Here is a 27,087-nt window from a genome sequence, read left to right on the forward strand (position 1 = left end):
TACATAGCACTTTGAGCAATCAGAAAAAGCTCTGGAACACACCTCGGACGACCAACTGGGCAGTCAGGCGAACACTTCAGCGCTGTGCACAGATACACCTGTTGACTTTCACTCTATGTTCACAACAATCAAGTCCACGCTGTCCAATAATGATGGTAAAATTGATTCCCTGACATATCGAGTGGACGCATGTTGGAAAACCTGGACAGGCATACAGAAAGGATAGACATGGCAGAGCGTCGCATCTCTGACTCTGAGGATGCACAACGCAAGATGGAAGCAAAACAAGAGAAGCTGGATAAAGCCATGACCGCCATGCTGGCAAAGACAGAGGACCTCGAGGCGCGTTCCCGCCGGAACAACCTACGCTTTATGGGAGTGGCGGAATTGACCAATACGGGCAATATGGAGCACTACATTGAGTCATTGCTGATGGCGCTCCTCTGCAGAGATACTTTCTCAGAGGTGTTCATTGTAGAAAGGGCTCACAGATCACTTGCGCCTCAGCCTGCACCCGGAGCGAGATCACGGCCGATAATTGCACGACTCCTCAACTATTAAGATCGCGACGCTGCGCTCTGAAAGGCTCGGGAGCTGGGTCGACTTAACCATGAAAGGATGGACATATCCATATATCCAAATTTCACCTCACGGGTACAAGAGGCACAGAAGAAATTTGTGGAGGTAAAAAAGAAGCTCCATGAAAGTAACATCCCCTATGTGATGCTTTACCCGGCTAGGCTGCGGGTGACGGACGACGGCAGGAGCAGAATCTTCAATGACCTGAAAGATGTGACTAAATTCCTCAGCTTAAAAATCACTTAACCTCTGCGTCGGTAGTCTCCTAGAGGTGCACAGGATGACCAGGTCAGCCCCATCGGTCGTTGAGTAACACTGATCTTCCTTCCATGGTGTAGGTTCTGTGTAGAGTAGCACTGACACTGACACCGAACTTAGGGCTAGATGTAGGTAATAGCAAATTACCGAATGGTAAGTACCGAATTTTACCGATTCGGTATTTACTAATCGGTAATTGCTATGTAGGAAAAAAAATCGGTAAAAATACTGAATCGGTAATATTCGGTAATTACCGAATCAGTATTTGCCATTGATTCCTATAGGCCTTGAAGCCCATAGGATTCAATAGCAAATACCGATTTGGTAATTACAGAATCGGTAAAAATACCGAATTTCCAAGGGGGACAGGTTGTCACTTTGACACTCTGTTGCACCCCTGTTTCTGGCTTGTGTGCCATGTGACACACATACCTGCCCTAAGGGCAGGTATGTGTGTCACATGGCACAGGTGTACATGCACTGATGTGCATGTACACAGAAATTCGTAATTTACCACCCAATAGTATTGGGTGGTAAATAACGAATTTCTAAGGGCCTGTGGCACTGTAAACTGTACCACCTACATATTGAATTACTGAATCGGTATTTATACAGAATCGGTAAATATACCGATTCTGTAATTTTATAGCCCCCTACATTACAATACCCAAATACCGGTCGGTACCGGCCGAAATCGGCCGTTACCGACCGGTATTTGAGCTCCTACATCTGGCCCTTGCATAAGTACTGTGTTTAGTAATAGGTGACTCATAACCACTGTACGTATGCAAGATAAATGATGCTTTATCACAGTATGCGGAATGTTGCTTTAAAGTTGGAATTTAATACTGTTGAGGGGGTTCACGCCCCTTCCTGCCCTCTATGGTCAAATGAATTTAAAATTGTATTTGTAATCTTAGTGGATGGGCTAGATGTCCACCAGTGGTCTTAGTTTGGCCTTGGATCTAGCTGACAGACATCGCCCCTGTGTGTATATCACATTTTTTCTTGTTCTTGAGTAAGGGTATGGATGTGGGAGGGGGCTATTGTTCCATTGTTTCATGGGTATGTCCTTGCCATGATTGGGATGGTGATGTGGGTGGGGGGAGTGGGCAAGTTCATAAAAATAGTCTGTTCAGATAAAGCAAATGCTGTATACCACATGACTTGTACACACAAGATTTGCTGCCCTGAAGATCCAGTCACTCACACTGGTAATGGTTATAGACGATAACGACACTAGGAAACTGACACTCTTGAGATGGAATATACGGGGCTGAACAATCGCAAGAAGGTTAGGAAAGTCTTTGCTTATTTAGACAGACATGCTGTAGGTGTGGCCTGTCTTCAAGAAACTCACCTTACCTGCGACACTGAGTGCAGGAATAAGGGTAGATGGGCCTCCTACAGATTAGCTTCCTCCTACTCCCCTTATGCCAGAGGGGTGCTCTTTCTAGTCAAATGTGGCACACAGTTCACTATGCTCTACTCACACTCAGATGACCAGGGTAGCTATGTTATTGTACAGGGTGACTTTGGCGGCACAATTATAACTATTGTTACAGTATATGGCCCTAACATTGATCATCCAGCTTTTTTCATAGACATATGGAACAAACTACGCTCACTCGCACCCTCTGCAATAATATGGGGCGGTGATTTTAATGCGTGCTTGGACCCGCTTGTGGATAGGGCCACTGGGAATGACAGATATGGGAAGAATTTGGCTCAATTGCTCGGAATGGGATGGAAGATTACGCCATGTTGGATATCTGGAGAGAACGACACCCCCACCACCGGGAGGGCACATGCACATCCACTACCCATAACACATGATCCAGGATTGATTTCTGGATCGCTACTGCAGACGTAAACGCCTGGACTACTGGTATTACACATTTACCCAAAACCCTCTCTTATCACGCACCAGCCCGACTAGAACTCCCCATCCCCTTGCATACGTCACGCCAAAATGCATGGCGCCTTCAACCAAGTACACTGCAAGACCAGGTCTTTAATTCCGAGTTGTGGCAAGCCATCACTGAATTCTTTGAACATAACGTGGGTGCCATGGAGAGCGCCAAGGTTCTATGGGATATTAAACTAAACAATTGCCAATACTGTTAGCTCCAAATCATGTATATTCAAACAACCATATCGGAATTCAATACAACATGGGTCCAAGACTCATAGTTCAGTCTGAATTAATCTTTTTGTTTTATTTATATTTATCAACACATTGATTTATTTGATTCCACCAAGTTTTCATTTATCACATCTAGATCACAAATACAAGATCTTACATTTAATAAAACAATCAACTCACCTATCCTGAATCATTCCATCCACACTGTCATTCACCCTTGTCAAGCATTCACACACATCACTTGACCATTCACAGCACCAAATATTTATTTACAATGCATTTCTGGTTTGTCTTTTTACAAATTTACAAAAACCATAGCAACCAATTATGCAATAATGTTGTCTGTTTTTCATCTATTTGGAGCTTTTTTAATGTCTTTGATGTTCTTACAGCTCAACAAAAATTGGTCTACGCGGTTTGAACTCCTATTAGCTGTGGAGTTCTCATCAGGACCCAAAGGCTTTATGCAGTGAAAGCCTGACTTTAAGTACCCGACGCTGAACAATCAAACACACCCATACACATGCTTCTCTGTCTCTACTTGATGCGGGGCACTGGTTTCATTGGTGTCCCTTTGTGGGCGATTTGTCGATGCGTGCGCTCGGGGCAAACCTCTGCGTGCCACTTTAGTGCGGACCGAGTGAAACGGCGTCTTCTTCGATAGGTGCTATTGAACACGGGAGCGATACGCCGCGGTCACATGGAATATAAGATGACAGAAGAAATGGATTGCAGATTTATATGTTGAAGTGCATCTCATATCAGACACCTCACAGCCATGTGTCTTTGAAGCCAGGAGTAGGATTGATAATCGTGGTGGTTCAGGAAATCCAGACCGTCAGAGTTAAGAGAAGCACAGGCCCAGAGGAACTTTTTTATAATACGTCGGTCACACAACGGTTAGATGTGAGATGAAGAGATCACAACCTCTGTATTATCCAAGGGTACAGTGTGAAGCCTACCACGAGAAAGTTTACAAAATAGAAGTTTCCCTGCACTTGTATGTAGAGATAAAAGATGATATAAGAAGCAAGATTGTGATAGACTCCTTTTTCCTGTCTCCAGAAAAATTGTTTAAAACAGAAGGCTCAAAGCAATATGATGTTATTAATACTCCAGGTTGTAGAGAACAGTTGATTTATCTGGATGGTCCTGATGATGGTGGTCTTCATTGTTGTTTCTTTCCACCGAAACGCGTTGGCCAAATCCTTGTAAAACCTTACCCACTGGGGTTCATGTCGGACAACAGATAAAGAAAGAAATTAGACTGTCTCGTGATTTTGAGTAAATTAAGTTGTGTATGGGGATGAGTGTGAATGAATGGTTGTGATTAGGGTGTTCTCTACCTGGAATATGAGTTATTAATATGTTGTTATTGTAGAATTGTGTTTAGGAATATGTATTTAGATGAAAACAAATGATTTTTAAAATGAGAAAATAATCTTTTTTATAATGTTGTAATAAGAAAAAAAGAAATCAAATGAAAGAAAAAATGATTTAAATAAAAAATAATGCAAAAAAATATAAAAACATTGTGATGTGTTGTTGCCCTGAAAGTCAGAGGTTGTACCCTGAGAGAATAGTTCAAAGGTCACGAGGGAGCTCTTTTCATTATTGTATTTACATGGCTAACATTAGAGGCAAAATAAATGCATACCACGAGTTTGCAGACAGTGAACTTAAATACATCTCAAAGAAATACACAGCACGAGCATAAGGAGAGGGTGGCAGGCCCAGGCATGTGCTACCTAGCAAGATTCGCCCCACGGCGTCATACATAACTAAGATCATAGACTCCCAGGCCACGGCCCAATACGACACCCCCTCGATCTCGCAGTGTTTCCAGGATTATTATGTGAGGCTATATACAGCAGGCACTACTGAACTGACTTGGTATTTTGACGATATTGCACTGGCAAGGCTATCTGATACTCATCGCAAATATTTCAGTCATCATATCACTGAGGTTGAGTTCAGGCCAAGCCATTAGCTCCCTCCCTAGCAATAAGGCACCTGGCATAGATGGTCTCCCTGCCGAGTTTTATAAGGAATACTAAGATATATTACTTCCACACTTAGCCGCCCTGTATGATGAGGCATATGAGGATGGTACGCTGCCCCCATCTAAAAGCGAGGCGGTTCTGATCACACTCCTTAAACCTGATAAGGACCCAACTTACTATGAGTCCTATCGTCCCCTGTCCCTCATCACAACAGACGCAAAGATTCTAGCCAAAATTATAGCCCTCCGACTACACCCCTTTACAGAAGTTGGTCCTGCCAGACCAGGCGGGAATTATCCTGTCGCACTCCACCACGCAAAACTTACGAGCCATATTCGCCATGTTCTATCACCTAAATCCAGACCTACCGGCTACTGCGGCCTTATTAGACGCTACAAAAGCGTTTGATTCTGTAGAATGGCCGTATATGCTCTTTGTACTTCGACAAATGGGATTCCCAGAACCCTATCTAAAATGGATAGCACTATTATATACTGCACCATGCACACAGCTGAGAATCAATGGCATTACATCCGCTCCCTTTAACATCTATAGAGGAATGAGACTGTCATGCCCTTTATCGCCCTTACTTTTCACACTGGCACTGGAACCATCGGCCTGCAAGATACGCCAGAGGCACGTTGAGTCAGCGCTGCAGTTCCAGTTACGCCCCCCTGCTCCTCACCGTGCCTGCCACTGCAGCCCAGCCTACCTGCTGACCCTCGCCGACGCCGCCAGCAGCGCCCCAGCCGCCGCTGGGCCGCCCGCTCTGCCGGTCCCGTTCCCGCGCCTCCTGCCTGCGGCCCCGCCCCCCCGCCACACGATTGGTTAACCCCTTCCCGCCTCCCAGCGGACCCGCCCTCCCTGCTCCCCTCTTATGACGCCCCCTCAGCGACCGTGCAGCGGACGCGCGCAGCGGGAGCGCCGACTGAGCGCCGAAGGTGCGCCAAAGGTAAACCCGTCTGCGCCCGTCCGTGCCTGGACCGCGTCCAGTGCCAGGACCCCTGGCCCCCGCAGCTCCCAGCCCACCCGCCGGACGTACGACGCCGCCACCCTCATCGCACTCAACGACGGACGAGTCCCGGGATGCTACTGTGCCACCCCGAGACGCTCCCACGGACCCTTCTGCTGTACCGGCTGCAAGTTCACCTGCATCCGGACCTGCCTCGCACCAGCACCCGCCAAGACGAACACCAGCAGCAACCACCTCAAGTGCATCCTGCTCAACACCCGCTCAGTCCACAGACACGGCATCGAACTCTGGAACCTCATCAACACCACTGCTCCTGACGTTGCCTTCCTCACGGAGACCTGGATGAACGCCTCCTCAGCACCCGACATCGCCATCGCCATCCCAGAGGGCTACAAGATCACCCGGAGGGACCGCACCGCCAACCAGATAGGAGGAGGCATCGCCATCATCCACAGGGACACCATCCGCATCACGACCTACACCGACGACATCCTGACCACCGCCGAACACCTACACTTCCAGATCCACACCGACCTGAAGACCACCCTCAGAGGCACCCTGATCTACCGTCCCCCGGGACCACGCACCCAATTCAGCGAGGACATAGCCGACTTCGTCAGCCCGCATGCCCTCCCCTCCGCTGACTACATCCTCCTGGGGGACCCCCACTTCCACCTGGAGAACAACAACGACCGCAACACCAGTGGCGGTTCCTGTGCCTGGGCGTCGGGGCTCCGTCCTCCTAATTTTGTGAAGCATGTGGATGTTTTAACTGCTTAAAGCAAAAGCAATTACCATCCATCCACATGCCTAACAAAACAAATCAGTTTCTCCGTGCGGCCGTGCCTACCTTTCTATCACTCTGACTCTCACAAACTGCAGGGTCAGGCAACCAGGCCATTTTCCAGTGTGACACATGCACGCTGTGCGCATGTGCCCGACAAACTTTTCTTAGTTTTTTTGGCTACGCAGGGCGGACCTAGCGCAGGCCCTGGTCTGCTGTAATTAGGGTCCTCTGGGACCACCCAATTATGACGCGCAGCAGCGCCACATTTTAGAAGCAGCCCGGGCGTGCAGGGCATCAGCCCTGTACTTCCCGGAGCTTCTTGTCAATCATTGCTGAGACTGCATCACCGTCCCACCCTTTCCCATGTCGTCATAGGATGAGGTGGGGTCGGTAAGCGTCACTGACCCCACCCTCTGATGACCTGGGAAGGGGTGGGGTGGAGTTGCAGGAGGCTGCTTGGGATTCCCTCGCTTCGTGCCGATGAATGATCCAGGGATTTTTCTGAGCGAGCACTGGGCCAGGGCAATACCACACTGGAACACGCACGGTAAGCCCCCGCCTTTATTTATCACATCTGCCCCTTAACATACTGTGACGGAGTCCCGGCGTCTTCCCCCCCCCAGGATTCTTTTCCCCTGGGTCTTTACCTCATCCCGGGGACGTCCACACGAACTCTGGCCAGCCGATCCCTCGGGTCCGCCCCGAGCCGGAAAAATAACGTTGACCCACAGTTCCCCGCCTCTCTCTTCAATACAGGAGCCAATCACGGACCTGCAAATACCGGAAGCACTACGCGGTGAACCCGGAAGTCCCGCCACGGAAAGAGCGTCAGAACCGGTGAAAAGCATCCCGGATATTGGAAGCAGGGTCGGAGAATCGTGGCAGGATACTCAGGCTGGAGACAGAGGAGAGGAGCCAACCGAAGCAGACGAGTGGTCGGAGGAGTGGTGGAACCCTTAAGGAGGAAGCTGAAGAGCGGCCGTAGCTCACCTGGAGAGCTACGGCAGACCGCGTGAGTACCTGTAAACCGCCCCTGGAGCGCGTTAGGTGCTCTCTGTATATATTGTAAATAATCTCTATCTTTGTAGGCACGAAGCACTTAGAGTTAACACTGTAACGTATTGTATAGCATTTATCACCGTGCACGGCCCGAATCCCCAACACGTCCCGTACACCCTTGCGGATTCGCTATCTTGGTCCTGGCCTATCGTCCCTCTTCCCCCTTCCCTCCTTCCCTCACTACCTTCCGCTCCGCCCTTTCACCTCCCGGTGTTGGTAGTGGCATATTGGCCGAATCGCGGTTCGGACTAACGGTCCTTTTCTCTCTTCTTGCCCTCCGAGGTCTCTCCACGTCCCACGACGACCTACTACCCGGCAAAGAACCCTCCGAAGAGAGCTACACACCAGAGACGCCGGATCCGAACACCAGGAGCCCCTGTCGTCACATCTTGTATGACTGTTGTACTGCGAATAAACTACCTTAACTATAGCACACTATCTCCGGCCTCCTCGCCTGATTTACCGGCCCGCGGACACCTCACGACCACATCTGGTGTCAGAAGTGGGATCAGCCGGTAGCATGGAGGCCGTTATGAAGAGGATGGCCGAGTCCCAGGAGCAACTGGGCAAACTCATGGAACAATTCTTGAAAACTGCCGAAGACGACAGGAGTCAGCTCCATGATGTCCTGAAAGGACATGGAACAGTGCAGGAACAAGCTTTGGGGAAATTGACTGATGTCCTGGGACAACCCAGACCCACGACCTCTCTACCATCCGTGGTGTTACAGAAATATGTCCCCGGTGAAGACCCTGATTACTTTTTTACCAATTTTGAGAGATTGTCCCAAGCAGCTAACTGGCCTGAGGATCGATGGGGCCAGTATTTGGGTCCCTTGCTTACAGGAGACCTACAGGCCGCATACCAGCAGGCCAACATCCAAGGCACCACCCCGTATCCAGACATAAAGAAGTGCATCCTTGAACGTCTGGGCGTAGACGATGATACGTATAGGATGAAGCTCAGACAGACCAAGGAAGTACCCCAAGAAAATCCTCGAGCGCTGTCCTTCCGGATCAGGGATCTTGTCAACCGGTGGCTTAAACCGGAGGCTTCCACAAAAGAGGACATCATCGAAAAAATCTGTCTGGAACAGTTCCTAAACTCCCTTCATCCCACCACGCAGAGATGGGTACGGCAACACACCCGGCTCACCGTGGAGACCGCTGTCGAAATTGCCTGTGCGTATGGACGGGCTCAAGACCTACAACGTGGTAAGGATGAAGCCACCCACAGGCCACACACCTCCAACACCAACCGATTCCCAAGGCCACCTCAACCCCGAAGACAAGAACCGGCTCCTCTCTTGCCCTCCCCGATCCTATACCGTCCACCCAACCCTGGACCGCAATGCTATCATTGTGGGAACTACGGCCACATAGCCCGTATGTGTCCCCAAAAGGAAGTACCTATGGAAATCGGAATGGTACGGAACTATGTCTGCAACACCCCCGGGGCTGCTCCACCTCCGTTTCATTGTCCCGTGCACATAGACGGACAGGAAGTTTTGGCCCTCGCAGACTCAGGGTGCCGTCAAAGCGTCCTTCATCCACAGGACTTGGGTCTCCACCAGAAGACCCCAACAGGGGCAGTGGCCATTCAGTGCGTGCACGGCGACACGAAACGGTATCCCACCACCCGGGTTCGGGTGCAGCATCCCGGAGATAAAGGAACCGACCTCACGGTTGGACTCATACCAGCCTTACCGGAACAGGCAATCCTGGGGAGCGATTACCCAGGTCTCCCTACGTTACTCCAGGACACAACGGACTCCCTGGCCCAGTGGTGGAAAGAGGTCCCCTACCCTCAGACACCGACCGGAAGCTCGGCGGAACCGAAACCTCATAAAAGTAAGAGACAGAAAAGACAGGAGAAGATGTCATACGCCTCTGCATATCCAGTTGAGGTGGAGGAACACCCATGGCAGACGGACCAGGAGTTCCGCGGGGCTCAACAGGAGGATCTGCTCCTACAGGAAGCCTGGGGAAGGGCCCTAGAAAACGAAGACCCTACACAAGTAGGTCCTTATTTCTTTAAGAAAAGGGGTTTGCTGTACAGAAAGGGGGGCCCACAACAAAACCCTCAATTATTGATTCCTAGCCCCTTCAGAGACAAAGTCCTTTTTCTGGCCCACAGCCACCTATTGGGAGGACATTTTGGGGATGAAAAGACTAGCCAAACCGTCCTTGACCGTTTTTATTGGCCAGGTATACATCAGCACATAAAAGCCTATTGCCGTGAGTGCGCTGTTTGTCAAAAGAACAGTCGGTACAGACCTCCTAGGGTACCCCTGTGTCCCTTGCCTCTCATCGACATATCGTTCAGTCGGGTGGGAATGGACATTATAGGGCCCCTATTGCCCTCCCGCAGTGGTTGCCGATATGCCCTTGTCATCGTGGACTATGCCACGCGCTTCCCGGAAGCCTTTCCGCTACGCCAGCCCACAGCCCAAAACATCGCCAAGGCGCTTATCACTCTATTTTCCCATGTAGGCTTCCCCCGTGAGATCCTTACGGATCAGGGCACACCCTTCGTTTCTGCCCTGATGAAGCAGGTCTGCTCAAGGCTAGGGATCAAGCAAATCAGGACTTCAGCCTACCACCCCCAGACAGACGGCTTGGTCGAACGCTACAATGCCACCTTAAAGCAGACCCTAAAGAAGATGTTGGGACTGGAGGCTAAGCGGTGGGAGGAGCTCCTCCCGCTGGCCCTTTTTGCCATCCGGTGTAAACCCCAGAGCAGTACTGGCTACTCCCCATACGAGTTGCTATATGGAAGGCCCCCTCGTACCCTGCTGGAGATGGCACAGGAAGCCTGGGAGGCTGACCCGGACCACACACGCCCTTTGCCTGAGTATGTCAACAATTTGAAGACCCATCTAGCCCAGATCCGAGATATAGTCAAACAAAACATGGAAAAAGCGCAAGACAACCAGAAAAGGCAGTACGATAAGGGCACCAAAACCAGGACATTTTCCGTTGGAGACCTGGTCCTCCTAATGATGCCCTCATCCGACCACAAACTCCTCGGACAGTGGCAAGGACCCTACGCCGTCCTACGGCAGGTGACCCCGGTCACTTATGAGATCGAGCTCGACCCCACTAAAGATACGGCCCAGATCTACCACGTGAACCATCTGAAGAAATGGGAGGGACCCCGTCCTGTCCTGGTCGGAGACAGTCATCCGGTTCCCTTTTCCTTTGCTCCCTGTCTAGACCCTGCCCTGACCCCGGAGCAGATCCATGCACTCAGCACAGCCCTGTCCCCCGTACAGGATGTGTTCTCTCCATACCCCGGTAGAACCACCGTCACCAAACACGCAATAGACACTGAACCAGAGAAAGTGGTATGGTTGCGTCCTTACCGTGTCCCTGAAGCACGAAGGGCTGTCATAAGAAGAGAAATTGAGGACATGTTAAAGATGGGAATCATCGAGCCATCGATCAGTGAGTGGAACTTCCCGATCGTTCTGGTGCCGAAACCTGACGGGTCTGTCAGGTTCTGTATTGACTTTCGCGAAGTGAACAAGGTGTCCAGATTCGACACATACCCCTTGCCGAGAGTCGACGAAATGGTCGAACGGATAGGGAAGGCCAGATTTATCTCCACCCTCGACCTCTGCAAGGGTTATTGGCAGATTCCCCTCCGAGACCAAGATAAGAAAAAGACAGCCTTCTCCACCCCGGAGGGGCTGTTTCAATTTATTGTTATGCCTTTTGGACTCCACGGGGCCCCCGCCACCTTCCAGCGGGCGATGAACCAGGTCCTGCGGCCACACACGGAGTATGCAGGAGCTTATCTCGATGACATTGTCATCTACAGCGACAGCTGGGAACAACACCTGATCCACTTACATGACGTTGTTTCTTCCTTGGGCTCCTTTGGCTTTTCCATCAACCCCGCCAAAACCACCCTGGCGGCCCAAACCGTCCAGTACCTGGGGTTCCTGTTGGGCGAAGGTATGATCAGACCTCAGAGATCCAAAACCGAAGCCATAGAAAACCTTCCATTCCCGAGAACAAAAAAAGATCTCCGTGCATTTCTCGGGCTCCTCGGTTATTACAGGAGGTTCGTGCCTAACTTCTCTCAAAGAGCTGCACCTCTTACAGATCTTCTCAAAAAGGCTACCCACACCGAACAGGCCCTGAAGCATCCTACCCCCCTCCTATGGCAGGCGTTTTCTGACCTGAAGGGAGCCCTAACCTCCAGTCCGGTTCTAGTGAGTCCGGACTACACACGACCCTTCATTCTCCAGACAGACGCCTCCGACCAGGGATTAGGGGCGGTTCTGTCTCAAAAGGACGCACAAGGGAACGAGAAACCCATACTTTATCTTAGCCGAAAACTGTTCCCCAGGGAACTTAACTATGCTGTGGTTGAGAAAGAGGCCCTTGCCATCAAGTGGGCTATCGAAACCTTAAGATATTACCTGGAGGGCCGTGACCTCACAATCTATACCGACCATGCCCCCTTGGAGTGGATGGCCCGGAACAAAGGACACAACGACCGGGTCCTACGCTGGTTCCTTTCTCTCCAGCCCTTTCACTTCCGTACCCAACATCAAAAAGGGTCGGAACAAGGAAACGCTGATTTTCTGTCCCGGTACCCCCTCTCGCCCTCTCCTGCCCGTACAAGAAGGACAGCTAGGGGAAGGGAATGTGACGGAGTCCCGGCGTCTTCCCCCCCCCCAGGATTCTTTCCCCCTGGGTCTTTACCTCATCCCGGGGACGTCCACACGAACTCTGGCCAGCCGATCCCTCGGGTCCGCCCCCGAGCCGGAAAAATAACATTGACCCACAGTTCCCCGCCTCTCTCTTCAATACAGGAGCCAATCACGGACCTGCAAATACCGGAAGCACTACGCTGTGAACCCGGAAGTCCCGCCACGGAAAGAGCGTCAGAACTGGTGAAAAGCATCCCGGATATTGGAAGCAGGGTCGGAGAATCGTGGCAGGATACTCAGGCTGGAGACAGAGGAGAGGAGCCAACCGAAGCAGACGAGTGGTCGGAGGAGTGGTGGAACCCTTAAGGAGGAAGCTGAAGAGCGGCCGTAGCTCACCTGAAGAGCTACGGCAGACCGCGTGAGTACCTGTAAACCGCCCCTGGAGCGCGTTAGGTGCTCTCTGTATATATTGTAAATAATCTCTATCTTTGTAGGCACGAAGCACTTAGAGTTAACACTGTAACGTATTGTATAGCATTTATCACCGTGCACGGCCCGAATCCCCAACACGTCCCGTACACCCTTGCGGATTCGCTATCTTGGTCCTGGCCTATCGTCCCTCTTCCCCCTTCCCTCCTTCCCTCACTACCTTCCGCTCCGCCCTTTCACCTCCCGGTGTTGGTAGTGGCATATTGGCCGAATCGCGGTTCGGACTAACGGTCCTTTTCTCTCTTCTTGCCCTCCGAGGTCTCTCCACGTCCCACGACGACCTACTACCCGGCAAAGAACCCTCCGAAGAGAGCTACACACAAGAGACGCCGGATCCGAACACCAGGAGCCCCTGTCGTCACATCTTGTATGACTGTTGTACTGCGAATAAACTACCTTAACTATAGCACACTATCTCCGGCCTCCTCGCCTGATTTACCGGCCCGCGGACACCCCACGACCACACATACACTTGTCCATGTTAGGGTCACTGGTGAATTTCGTGACAAGTGCAATGAAAGGATAACGTGCTGCTGGCCTAATACCTTCGACAGTATGCAATACCGGCGGCATAAATTTAAAAGACTGGCATAATCCACCCCGACAGCAGGCAGCATTTTGCGTGACTGGGGCGAGTTTGTTACTGACAACAGGCATTGGTTGACCGGGTGTCTCGGCCAGGCCTCCTCAAGGCAGGTCACTTTGTGGTTTTTTAGACTGAATGGCAAAGCCACGAGCTGCTGTTAACAGATGTGGCCTGGCCAATACGGACAGAAGGGGTGGGGGGGGCTGTACCTACACAACACATCCACCACCACCGGTCAAGTCTGGGAAACGCTTTAGGTTTATGCGAGGGGCAGCTGGCGGCGTGCGTGCCTTTCTTTTCGTATCGTTATGTGACAATATTAAAAGAAATGTTGCACGCTCAGGGATAATTCGTGAGAATGCTCATACCCCTTCTAACGATGTGGTGACGTAAGAGCTCGAGAGAATGTTGAGAAGATGACACTTGTGACAGCAGCATTTTAATCATCAGAATAGCAAAACTGAAGAGATCCCTTCATCGCCCCCCAACCCCAAGAGCCAATATTTAAATGACCGTGTTTTAGGTCACAGAGGAACTAATTACCTAAGTCAAGTATTGCGTTGTGAGGCAGAATCTCCTTCATGATTTGACTGTTAGGAAAGCAATATGATACTTAATATTAATAGATTGTGGTTCTCCATTAGCAGCAACAGGGGCATGGTATTGTGAGTCATTATATATGAATGAACATAAGGGCAATAACAACACCTGGTATTCATTGAACACAGAATTAAACAAGTTCGGATAATTACATTTGGAACAGAAAATCAGTGGGGAAAAACCGAATTGAGCCCAATCTCACCTACATGCTATTAAGCAGGTATTAGTTCAGTAGAGTCTCTCCAATGAGATGCGTGTGCCTCACACCCCTCGCCTTCACTGCTCAACATTTCATCTTTAATACATATTATCAGTGCTCCTTCGTTTTTCTTTTCTTCTCAGTGATACTATGTTTCCAACCATGCAGTGCAGAAGGCTGAGAGGACAGCTGAACACCCTTGTGTGCACTGTCAGTGCATCTTGCCCTTCGACTACCCCCACTCCCTGACCCTTGCCCCCTGATAACCACGCCAGGTCTTGTGAAATGGTGACAGCAGCGCCCTACAGCAGGTGCTCAGTATCTGCCCTTAGAGGTGGCAGTACTTTAATAATTAAAGTACTGCCACCCCTAGGGGCAGATACTGAGCACCTGCTAATACAGGATTATTGGCTCCTCAGCTAAGACTCCAGAAGTGGCGCCAACGACTTGTAACTGCCACCCACTCTTAACCAAGGAGCATTACAACTATCTTGTGAGGGGGTGGACGGCTATGACTTAGCAGCATTGGGGTGCATGTGTATGGTGAGGCGGTTCCGCAGTTTTTGCATGAGCACTCACACACACTCATAAACTTTTTCTAAAATAGCCTATCACACACACATTCTTGCACACACACATTTCTCTTTCACACATGCTTTCAGACACTGCTCCATTCTCTTACAGGCAGTTTCGCCTCCACAAACACTCACACTCCCTGGCTCAGACTCTCTCTCACCACACTCTCAGCTTACCATGCCTCAGCATGGCACCCTACCATATCTCGATTCCCCACACGCCCCATCGGAATATTATTGGAGGGGCCCTCCATTGCTTGCAGAGCAGCATTAATAATCATTCATCCATTAGTTTAACTTTTATATTGATGAAGAAGCAGTGTGTACTACAGCACAGCATGCAAGGCAGCATTATAATCATTCATTACCTTACATGTAAAATTAATAGAGGGGCGCACTGTACACCCTTGCAGCTTGCACAGCAGCATTAATATAGGCCTATGATTAAGTTAAAGCCATTTGCTTTGCTATAAAATACCATTAGCAAAGCAAATGGCTTTAACTTAATCAAAGGCGCGACCTATTGCATTTCAATGCTTGTTAATTTTGCCTCCAAGTTGTCTAAGAGACTGATCGCAGCCCTTTTAAAAATATATCAGGCCAAGTAAGTTGCAACGTGCTCTTGTGCAGTGAGTCACAGTGTGCTTATATTACGGGCTCAGGGGTCCAAGTCCAACACTCCGGTTCTGAAATGAAATATTTATTTTAAATATTCAGTATTACAGTATTTTTAGTATATTTCAGTATTCTCAATTATCTAGCTCTGAAATATATCTTGCCCCATTCCTTTTCCGTTAGCTGTCTCCCCAGTTCCAGCTCACTTTGTGGTGATTCGTAGTCTGAAACCTGGGTAGACGAGGAGACTATGCATCCAAGAATGAAAGGTGCAGATTACTGTCAGACTGAGTAAATGTGAAAGGATGTTGTAATGAGAGCGACTTTGAAACTGTATAGAACATGAAGTAAGTTTGCGGTGATAACTGACTCGTTGTGTTCCTGCACTTATGCTTGTTTTGCTGATTTATGAAGGATTAAAGACTGAGTGACGCCACTGCAATTGGAGTCCATGACCATAGGTTCATCTAGTGCACGGGTACTCATAGTACGGCCCGCGGGCCAGGGCCGGCCCGGCAAGCCTTCCCTGGCGGCCCGCCGAGACATCGTACCCGTGTTTTTTTTTTTTTTTTTAAGAATCTCAGCAAACACCCCTGCGGCAGCGCGATGCAGAGACTCTCTGTGAGGGCCGGGCGATTTCCGTCAGAGTGGGGCTGCAGGGGCCTAGGAGCTGAACAAAGCCTCATTAGCATGCAAATGGTCTCTTAAAGAGGTGTGAAGTGCTCGGGTGCGGCTGGCTGGCTGAGTGTGTGTGTGCCCAGAAGCAGTGTCAGCCCGGGCACACACAGGCATGATGAGATGAAGAGGGAGAGGGAGGGAGGAAGGAGACAGAGACAGACAGACAGAGCGAGAGCGAGGGAGGGAGACAGACAGAGGGGGAGCGAGGGAGGGAGACAGAGGCTGACAGAGGGAGAGCGAGGGAGGCAGCGCGAGGGAGAGCGAGGGAGACTGAGGCAGACAGGGAGAGCGAGGGAGAGTGAGGGAGGGAGACATGCAGACAGAGGGAGAGCGAGGGAGGGAGACAGGCAGACAGAGGGAGAGCGAGGGAGGCAGAGGGAGGGAGAGCAAGGGAGACAGAGGGAGAGCGAGGGAGGCAGAGTGAGAGAGAGCGAGGGAGACAGAGGGAGAGCGAGGGAGACGGAGTGAGAGCGAGGGAGGTATAGCGAGGGAGACATAGGGAGAGGGAGACAGAGGCAGCTAAAGGGAGAGGGAGGGAGGGAGACAGGCAGCCAGAGGGAGAGCGAGATAGGGAGACAGAGGCAGACTTAGGGAGAGCGAGGGAGACAGCGGGAGAGCGAGGGAAGCAGAGTGAGGGAGAGCGAGGGAGGCATAGCGAGGGAGACATAGGGAGAGCGAGGGAGGGAGTCAGGCAGACAGAGGGAGAGCGAGGGAGGGAGACAGGCAGACAGAGGGAGAGCGAGGGAAAGAAAGAGCGAGGGAGGGAGACAGAGCAGACAGAGGGAGAGCGAGGGAAAGAAAGAGCGAGGGAGGGAGACAGAGCAAGTGAGGGAGACCTCAGAGTGAGTGAGGGAGACCTCAGAGTGAGTGAGGGAGCCCTCAGAGTGAGTGAGGGAGACATCAGAGTGAGGGAGACATCAGAGTGAGGGAGACCTCGTAGTGAGGGAGGGGGAAGGAGAGAGAGGGAGACAGAGAGGGAAGGAGAGGGAGGGAGGGAGAGGGAAGGAGGGTGAGGGAAAGAGAGGGAAGGAGGAAGAGGGAAGGATAGAGAGGGAGAAAGAAATAGAGGAAAGTAGAGGGAAACAGAGAGAGGGAGAGGGAAACAGAGGGAGAGGGAAACAGAGAGAGAGAGAGAGAGGGAGACAGAGACAGAGAGAGGGAGACAGAGAGAGTGAGACAGTCAGAGTGAGTGAGACAGTCAGAGTGAGTTAGGCAGAGGGACACAGAGGGAGAGAGAGGTAGAGAGAGGGAGAGAGGGAGAGAGGGAGAGGGAGAGAGGGAGGGAGAGAGAGAGGGAGGGAGGGAGACAGAGAGCGAGAGAGTGACAGAGAAAGAATGAGAGAGAGAGAGAGAAATGTGTGTATGCCGGGTCTGGTGGCTCAGTGGACGAAGGCGTCCGCTGCAGGGACCTGTGGTCAACCTCATGGTCAGTTTTTTCCCTCTAGCCCGCCCCCTCCCCCACTGACCCCGCCCCCACCAGTGCGGCCCTCATACACAAACCACACTGTAAATTTGGCCCCCGAGAGAAAGTTTGTGAGTACCCAGGATCTAGTGAAACAAGGCCGATGTGATTTCATTGCAAAGGCATTGTGACCAGAAGCAGCCAGTCGTACTAATCCATTCATTTAAATATTCTCTCAAATAGGAGGAAGTGAGTGTTTTTTGATGAAAACAAGCTTGCTTTTTTAATAGTGTTTAATATATATATACACCAATTTAAACACACAAGCAGACACAGTGGGACCCCAGTGGGACTTTCACAGCCCCATTAAAGAAATGGCAGCGCTGAGGAAATCCGAAATCTCCATTCTCAGGGGTCTTCCTAATATCAATAAAGAACTTGGCACAGAAGCTGAAATATGAAACAACATCTTTATTAAATTTAATAAATGAGGCCACGTCACACAGAAACCGTAGTAACTGAATGAGGTAGTCTGAGGAATACAGAGGACAGAGGCCTTTTATATGTTTTAGGGTTACATGACTCAGCACAAAAGTAAAGGGCAGTCCTAGCTTTTTCAAGCATGCAAAAACTCCAACATTCCTTCTTACACAAGCTGGACAAACCCATAACGTAAACAGGTCATAAAAAGAAGCAACAGAAACAGATGAGAGGTAGGATACTGGGTGTGCATGTGTATACCAAACTTTACAATCTCCTGTGCTCTGATCCTTAATCTTGATCAGCTACTGGGCAAGAAACTGGTCTAACAAGGTCAGCTTCAGGCAACAGGGTCAGTTCACTCAGGTCATCCAGCAGTCAGCTAAAGTCATCAGCCTATGTGAGGGCACCTACAAAATGGCTGCCATGCACAAAATGGAACCCATGGTTCAGAACAAAATCTTCAAATACACAGTGAATCCATCGGTGTAACATGATGAAAACACTCATACTTGCTGAACTCACTGTTTACGGTTCACTGTTACCAAAATCGTAACAGAACCACGACCTTTATGACCCAGGTTCAGAATTCACGGAACCTCACCACCATTAAAAATTATCCAACGGGGGGGAGGAGCCAAGATGGCCGACAGGACGGTCGTGTAGGCTCCCAGCTCCGCGAGCCTCTTATTCCCGCACCGATATCCTGCCACTCATCCTGAGTTATTGCTGCGGCGCCACGATTGCACGAACGCGCTGATCACAACCGCGTTCCCCCGAGGCCTCTGTCAGCCGTGTGGACGGAGATACGGTCGCGTGAGCCATTCGCCATTGCACCCCCTGGACCCTGCTCCGATGGCCACCGCGGGATGCCGATGCACCGGGTAGACGACTAGTGGAGGCGCCGCTGCTCGCAGCAGAACTGCCGCCGGTGGAGTGGGACAGTGAGGTCACTTTCTGAACCCGTGGCTCTCCGGACCTGGCTGCGGTGGGTGCTGGCGGGACAGGACCCCTGTTCCCCTCGTTTCTCAGTGTGGTGCGACTGGAGGGCTGACTCGGCTCCGGCTGGCGGAGCCGCCTGTGCCGGGAGCTGCCTTCGGACCAGCGGCGAAGGGTCGCTTACAGTTTGCCATCTTGTCCTGTGAGCCGCTCCCCTGCCGGCGCCCCCGCCTGATGCATCCCGACTTTTTGATCGCCCCTCTCTCCCCATTGTCACTGGGATGCCGAAGTAAAGATGGCGGTCTCTAAGGAAGGGGAGATGACTGCTTCTTTGTCCCCTGGACGTACTGTCTCGCCTGCTCTAACCCACTCCTATAGACCGGGGATGTCGACCCAAATGTCGTCATGTGTGGGTCTGCAGCGGCCCCCTACTTGTGTGGATATCCTGGCGGCTCTCACGGATCTCAGATCTACATGTCGGCAAATTACTAGTGATTTGTGCCGCAAGATTGACGAGGCGATTCTTGCGCCGGGATACCGGTGGTGCTCTGGTTCCCAGCTGCCTACAACTATCCTTGACCCAGATACTATGTTTCAGCAGGCGCCTGACATGAAGCTGACGATTTCTGGCAACAGTGTTGTTGACTTGCCCGCCGACGTGGATGTGGATACAATGTCTTTCTCCACTCCGCACTCCGATGCTCAGCCTCCGCCATCATTGCTTCTGCATGGTCTGTTGACTCCCCGGCTGCTAGACTTCCTTGCTGCTCTTGCCTCTGGAACCTCATCCTTTCCCCAGTCGATGGTACTTTCTCCTGTGAGTGCTGGGATGCTAGCCTTTTTTGCCGATCAACTCCTTGTAGACCGGGGACATTTACCTCTTCCTTTCATGCTTTCTCTTTGTTGGGGACGGCCATCTTGTCCCTTTGTTCTGCCTTCGGCATGTTTCCTGCAGTGGCCATTTTTGGGAGGATTGCAACGCTCAGGCCAGGGGTGATGGGTCTTTGTTCTGACTTTGCTTACCTGGCTGACGGATACCGGGATTCTCAAACTACTTTGGAACTTCCGAATGCGTTTTGTTTTGCCCTGCATAGGGTTGTAACTGGTGGGCACAGCTGCTGATTTCTGTTTAGGAGAAGGGGGTTCGGTGTGCGGGCAGTCCTGGGGTACGTGCAGGAGGAGGGGTCCCTCCTATGTTTTCTTTATTTGGCTGGTTGCATTTTGGACTGTATCATCCTTCAATGTACTGGGCGGCTGCATGGTTGTTATAATTGCTTGTTTCGGGCTACAACTGGTATGGTCTCTTGTGGGTCGTGGTTGTTGGGTTGGAGGGTAGGTGTGGGCTGGGAGCCCGGGTTACAGTGTTTCTGGCCCTCCCCCGGGCTTCTGCTCTATGGGAGTTGGATTGGGCTTTCTTCTCTTGCTCTCACATTTCAGTCACTATCGTGTTTCCTTTTTCTTTCCTTTTTCTTTCTTGTGCTAAATTTCGGGTTTATTGGGCGACAGACACACTGCTGGGGGGGGGGGGGGGTAGGCCGTAGCCTCTGCATGCGTGTAGGGTGGTGGGTTGGGGGATGGGTTTTCTTATTTTCGGTTTCTATGGTGCCTTGTTTTTCCTCTTTATGATTTTTCTCTTTCTTCCTGTCTTGGGCCTGTGTTGGGATTGTGCACGGGCGGATGGAGGTGCACACCAGATAGTTTACTGATCCTGATACCCCTGTTGGTCGTATTTGACCCCTACGCTGCCTGCGGGACTTTGACTTTTGAATTGTTATCTGTATGGTGGAAATACCACCACTGATACGTTTACACCTACACGGGCCCTGCTTCTTTATTTCTTTAACCTTAACTTGTATTTTATATTAAAACAGCAATGTTGGACTTTAATTGTTGCGGGAAAAAAAAACCTTTAAAAATTAACCTTACAGCTCCTGTGACGCGATATCACGTTAATCAATAGTGTAACTCTTTAATGTCTGCCTATGCTCCTTATGTGCTACCGTGTCATCGTATTGCTTGCGACAGTGCTTCAACAGTTTTTCGTGGCCGGCCTGAGGGTTGTAGGCCCGTATATGTACTTCTATAAATGCACAATAAAGGTTTTCCAAACATTAAAAAAAAAAAAAAAATTATCCAACGCCTTAATCCTGGCATAGTGAGATTGAGAACAGATTACTATAGGAATAAGTCTGTTATGAAGCTCTGTGGTTATACTGAATAAGCAGCTACCTATGTTATATGACATCTCTTTAATAATGTAATACCTGCACTTCCACAATTGCTTTATTAACCTTTCTGCTTTCTCAAATTTGCTTGAAAATGCACCATTTTTCCGCTATTTTTTCAAAATTTTCTCGGGGGGAATTCCCCCCGAACCCTCCTTAGGGGGTTTGGGCTCGCTCGCTACGCTCGCTCGCTACGGTGCAGTATGATTATCATATTACGCCCCACCACTTTCAAATGTCACCAGCCGCCACTGCGCAACACCACCACCCTGCTCGACAACCTCGCCAACCTCGGACTCAAGCAACTGGTGACCACCCCCACCCACCTCGCCGGACACACACTCGACGCCGTCTTCTCATCCAGCAAAGACATCGCCTTCAGCCACGCCACAGGACTCCACTGGACGGACCACAGCTGCGTCCACTTCACCTTCAGAAGAACGACGACCCACCACCACCAGCAACAGGTCGCCCGCAGAAGCTGGAGCAAGATCACAGCCGACCAGCTCGCCGCTTCCCTGAGCCAGCACCCTCCCGCCAGCTCAGCGAACCCCAGCCAGGCCGCCGACAACCTCACGAAGTGGATCAGCAACTGCGCGGACGAACTCGCCCCACTGAGGACCCCGCCCAGCAGACCCGGCAGCAAGAAGGTCCCGTGGTTCACCGACGAACTCAAGAGCTCCAAGAAGAACTGCCGAGCCCTCGAGAAAGCCTGGAGAAGGGAGCCAACACCGGACAACATGACCACCCTCAAGCTTGCCACCCGGAAGCATCACCAACTGATCCGCGACACCAAGAAAACTGCATTCAAGGACCTGTTGGATAACAACGCACACAACAGCAAGGAACTCTTCAACATCGTGAAAGAGCTCTCCAACCCCAACGCCGGAAACAACGACATCACCCCATCGCAAGAACTCTGCAACTCCCTCGCCTCCTACTTCCACAACAAGATTGCGGACATACACAATAGCTTCAACACCCAACCGATGAACGCCACGTCCAACTCGACCGAACCACCGCCCCCCATCACCATCCTCCGCGCCTGGACTCCGATCTGCACCGAAGAAACCGTCCGCATGATGAACTCCATCCACTCCGGATCTCCGACCGACCCCTGCCCTCACCACGTCTTCAACAAGGCCGACGCCGTCATCGCACCCCACCTGCGGGACATCATCAACACCTCCTTCACCACCGCCACCTTCCCTGAGAGCTGGAAGCATGCCGAACTCAGCGCTCTACTCAAGAAACCAACAGCGGACCCCACCGAACTCAAGAATTACCGCCCCATCTCGCTGCTCCCGTTCCCAGCCAAAGTCATCGAGAAGACCGTCAACAAGCAGCTGGCCACCTTCCTCGAGATGAACGGATCCCTCGACCCCTCACAGTCTGGCTTCCGAGCCAACCACAGCACCGAGACCGCCCTCATCGCTGCCACCGATGACATCCGAACCCTGATGGACAACGGAGAAACAGCGGCCCTCATCCTACTAGATCTCTCCGCGGCCTTCGACACCGTCTGCCACCGCACCCTAGTGCAGCGCCTCAGCAACGTCGGAATCCAGGAGAAGGCGCTGGAATGGATCATCTCCTTCCTCGACGGAAGAACACAGAGAGTCCGTCTACCACCGTACAAGTCAGAGGCCACCAAAGTCATCAGCGGCGTCCCTCAAGGATCCTCGCTGAGCCCAACCCTCTTCAACGTCTACATGAGCCCCCTCGCGGCCATCGCACACCAACACAACCTTAACATAATCTCCTACGCCGACGACACCCAGCTGATCCTCTCCCTGACCAACGACCCCGCCGCCGCCAGAGCCAACCTGCACAAAGGGATGAAAGAGGTAGCCGAGTGGATGTCGACCAGCCGCCTGAAGCTGAACTCGGACAAGACGGAAGTCCTCATCCTGGGATCCTCGCCCTCCGCCTGGGACGACTCCTGGTGGCCCCCCGCCCTGGGCACCGCACCCAAACCGACAGACCACGCACGCAACCTGGGCTTCATCCTGGACTCCTCCCTCTCCATGACCAAGCAAGTCAACGCCGTCTCCTTGTCATGCTTCAACTCCCTGCGCATGCTACGGAAGATCTTCCGGTGGATCCCCACCGAGACCAGGAAGACTGTCACCCAGGCACTCGTCACCAGCCGTCTGGACTACGGCAACGCCCTCTACGCCGGAACCACCGCCAAGCTCCAGAAGAGACTCCAACGGATCCAGAACGCCTCAGCCAGACTCATCCTCGACATCCCACGACACAGCCACATCTCCGGACACCTAAAAGACCTGCACTGGCTCCCGGTCAACAAGAGAATCACCTTCCGTCTCCTTACCCACGCACATAAAGCTCTTCACGACCAAGGCCCGAGCTACCTCAACAACCGCATCAACTTCTACGCTCCCAAACGACACCTCCGATCAGCCAGTCACGCCCTCGCCGCCATCCCCCGCATCCGAAGAACGACAACAGGAGGAAGGTCCTTCTCCTACCTGGCCGCCAAGACCTGGAACTCCCTCCCGACCGACCTGCGCCTGACCCAAGACCACCTCGCCTTCAGGAAGAAGCTCAAGACCTGGCTGTTCGGGTAGCAGCAGCACACCCCCCCCCTAGCGCCTTGAGACCCTCCGGGTAAGTAGAGCGCTCTATAAATGCCTATGATTGATCACTCTATGCAGATGACATGGTACTGTACACCAGAAACCCAGACACCCATCTGAACTTGCTCATTCGAGAATATATTAAATTTGTATATTTCTCGGGGCTGTGTATTAACTGGGACAATTCGGTGCTTATCTCGCTCACTCCTGCAACGACCAAACCATCCCTTGATTATCCACTGCAATGGCAGACGGAACCAGTTAAATACCTAGGTGTTTGGATACACCAATACATATACACTGTGATATGGGAAAACTATGGCACAGCAGTCACTAAATTAGAAGACCAAGTATCTAGATGGATCAGAATACCTCAAGCTCTTGCAGATAGAATCGCTCTGCAAAAAATGGTAGTGCTACCTCGGTTTTTATATTTATTTATGAATATACCAATTTGGTTATCACGGGTTCTGTTTGCCAGACTACGTATGGCGCAGCTTCGCTTGACGTGGGCGGGAAAGCATGCAAGGGTGGGTTGGAGAGAGCTGACGAGACCCTACAGCCATGGCAGCTTCGGTGCCCCGACCTGTAATTATAACAACACGCATACTACTGGATACAGCCACACCACCACATACCCCATATCGCGGTGGAAGACAAGAGCGTGCTCCCCACTCCTCTCACTTATATCTTCTCTCAGACAGCACACCCCTATCACAGAGATATACCCAACAATATGTACTTCGAGAGCCTGGCACACACTAGCGAAGGGAGCGCAAAAACTCCCGACATATGCACCAGCACTTCCTCTTCGGCACCATCCACAACTCAAGATGACACAAGAGCAGAAAATGACACAAGAACTACAAGAGATGGGACTCCGTACCATGGGAGATCTCTTCCCTGATAAGGAATACATACCGCAGAATGCCGCAGCTCTAAGCGCTTTTCAGGCTCCCTTAAAGGTTTTCGCATATTTGCGTTTACATCTGGCGATTAAAGTTTTGTACCCTTCCTTCCACCAATGCTCAATGCGCTGCAGACACTTCTGACATCTGCCACGCGACAAAGCCTAGACCAAGCTGGACCCACATCACGTAAAACTCCAGCCAAGTTAATCTGGTCAGCACTCCAAGTGGCTCGCTTTTTTCTACTTTTGGCCTTAACGACAGGGACCTATCAGAAGCAAATCATTACTCTACCCATAAGAAAGAACATTTCAGCATAAATCCTCTTTCTCCAGAACTTAAATTGCTCTGGTGGTTTGCTTCTGGGCCCCACTGGCACGTATTTTAGGTAATTGGGACTCTTTGGTACTTTCTGCACTGTCATGCTCCCCCATCTGCAGATCCAGCAGATCACCACTCCCTCTTTTATTTTACCAGAGGTGGTGGAAAAAGAAGAAGGACCATCAATACACTGATTATGACCATTTAGTGTATCGCAGCCCTTCTATTTCTCCAAACCATAGCAGAAATAAAAGTAGGTCTATTTTTGACACTCCCTGAAAATATGCAGACTAAACTGATGGGACAACAGCAATAATTGATGGTCACGGCTCAGCCAATAGGGGCGCCAAAGCTACTAATCACCATTGGCATCTGTGACGGGGCGGGACAATCCAGTGAGGAGGTAAAGACAATTAGAGACTGGTGGACTGCTGTACCTCTCTTGCCTCCCTTTGTCCCCTTTAAGCAGGAGGAATGGCTCCCACAATCACAAACTTTATTGAGCAGTGACGAGGAACTTGTAGCTGGCGCCTTTAACTGGGGATTCCTACAGGACGAGACTCCACCCCCAGATGACGTCATCACGCCCGGGCCGTCAAATGCATGGAACTAGAGGAAGACGGCGTACAGCGTTACCGTAGAGGAGGAAAAAACAGCGTGGAGAACAAGACCGAGAGACCAGACTGAGGAGAACGAAGATGAGGGAGAGCGAAGGGTGGGCCCTGTTACCATCACTTCAAAGCCGGGAGGCCAACAACCCCACGACTTGCCCTGCCATGTTCCCAGGGGAGGAGCGTGGCTGGAACAGGTACGGGTCAAAGTAGCGGGCTGGGTAGGGAGAAGAGATCGCCCAAACGTCTAACATTAAAACTTCTGCCACTTGCCTAAATCCTTGTGCATAACCCCTCTTCCCCCCCATGAGCACTAGAACACTGATTCTCGCTGTTTATGTGTGACTAGACTCTGTGAACTAAAGAGTGGTGGCTCCCTCATCCCCGGTCCCTGGTGTATAAGCATTTTAGTAGGACGAGTGTCCTGATATATTTTCTTTATTTTTGTTTGGTTACTCCTGGCTACCGCTACTGCCACGTGACATTTTGACAAAGGGGACGGCCTTGCAGGACCCTCCAGAGCAAGACAGCTTTCTCACAGAGTGGCACCTACACCCAGAATCAAAACGGATCCCCTAACCTTTGCTAAAGAAAGACTGACCAGCCGACAGAAGAGAGTGTTTGGCAAAATAAAACCGTACTTGAAACAACCTGGTCTACTCTCAGTTACTGATCCCCCGGCACAACTGGTGTCAGAAGTGGGATTAACATCCCAGTCCGTCTGCCAACCCAAGATGGACGCCCTTATTCAGCACATAATTAAAGGACAAGAGAAGCTTGAGTGGGCTGTCGAGAGACAGATGTCGTCAGCCCAAGCAGACTGCAAAATGTTCCAGAACACTATCACTGCCCATCTAGAGGGCCTGAAAAAAGGGACACACGACCCTGGCACCCCAATCCCCATGGAGAGGCGAGAGCATTTTATCAACCCTTCAGAGATAGCTCTCCAAAAGTACATCCCAGGGGAAGACCCGGACGCTTTGTTGCTAAATTGTGAGAGGGCCGCCAGAGCATGTGGTTGGCCTGAAGACCCATGGCCCTTATTTTTAGCCCCATTGCTGACCGGCGAAGCTCAGTACCCCTACCAAGTCGCCAACCCTACGGGAGACACTCCATACCACGGGATCAAAGAGGTGATTCTGGATCATCTTGGGTTCGATGCTGAAGCCTGCAGAGTAAGGTTCAGGAAGGAGCGAGGTGTGCCTGGAGTGAACCCGAAAACGCTGTTTTTCCGCCTCAAGATGGCCGCTGACAAGTGTCTATGTCTAAAACCAGCCACCAGCACCAAGGAAGAAATTATGTCGAAAGTCTATCTAGAACAATTCATGGAGGCACTCCCGTACGGTACTCAGAGGTGGCTAAAACAGCACTCCAACCTCTTAGCCGACTAT

This window comes from Lissotriton vulgaris, chromosome 1_2 (assembly GCF_964263255.1).
Source record: "Lissotriton vulgaris chromosome 1_2, aLisVul1.2, whole genome shotgun sequence".
Classification (NCBI taxonomy): Eukaryota; Metazoa; Chordata; class Amphibia; order Caudata; family Salamandridae; genus Lissotriton; species Lissotriton vulgaris.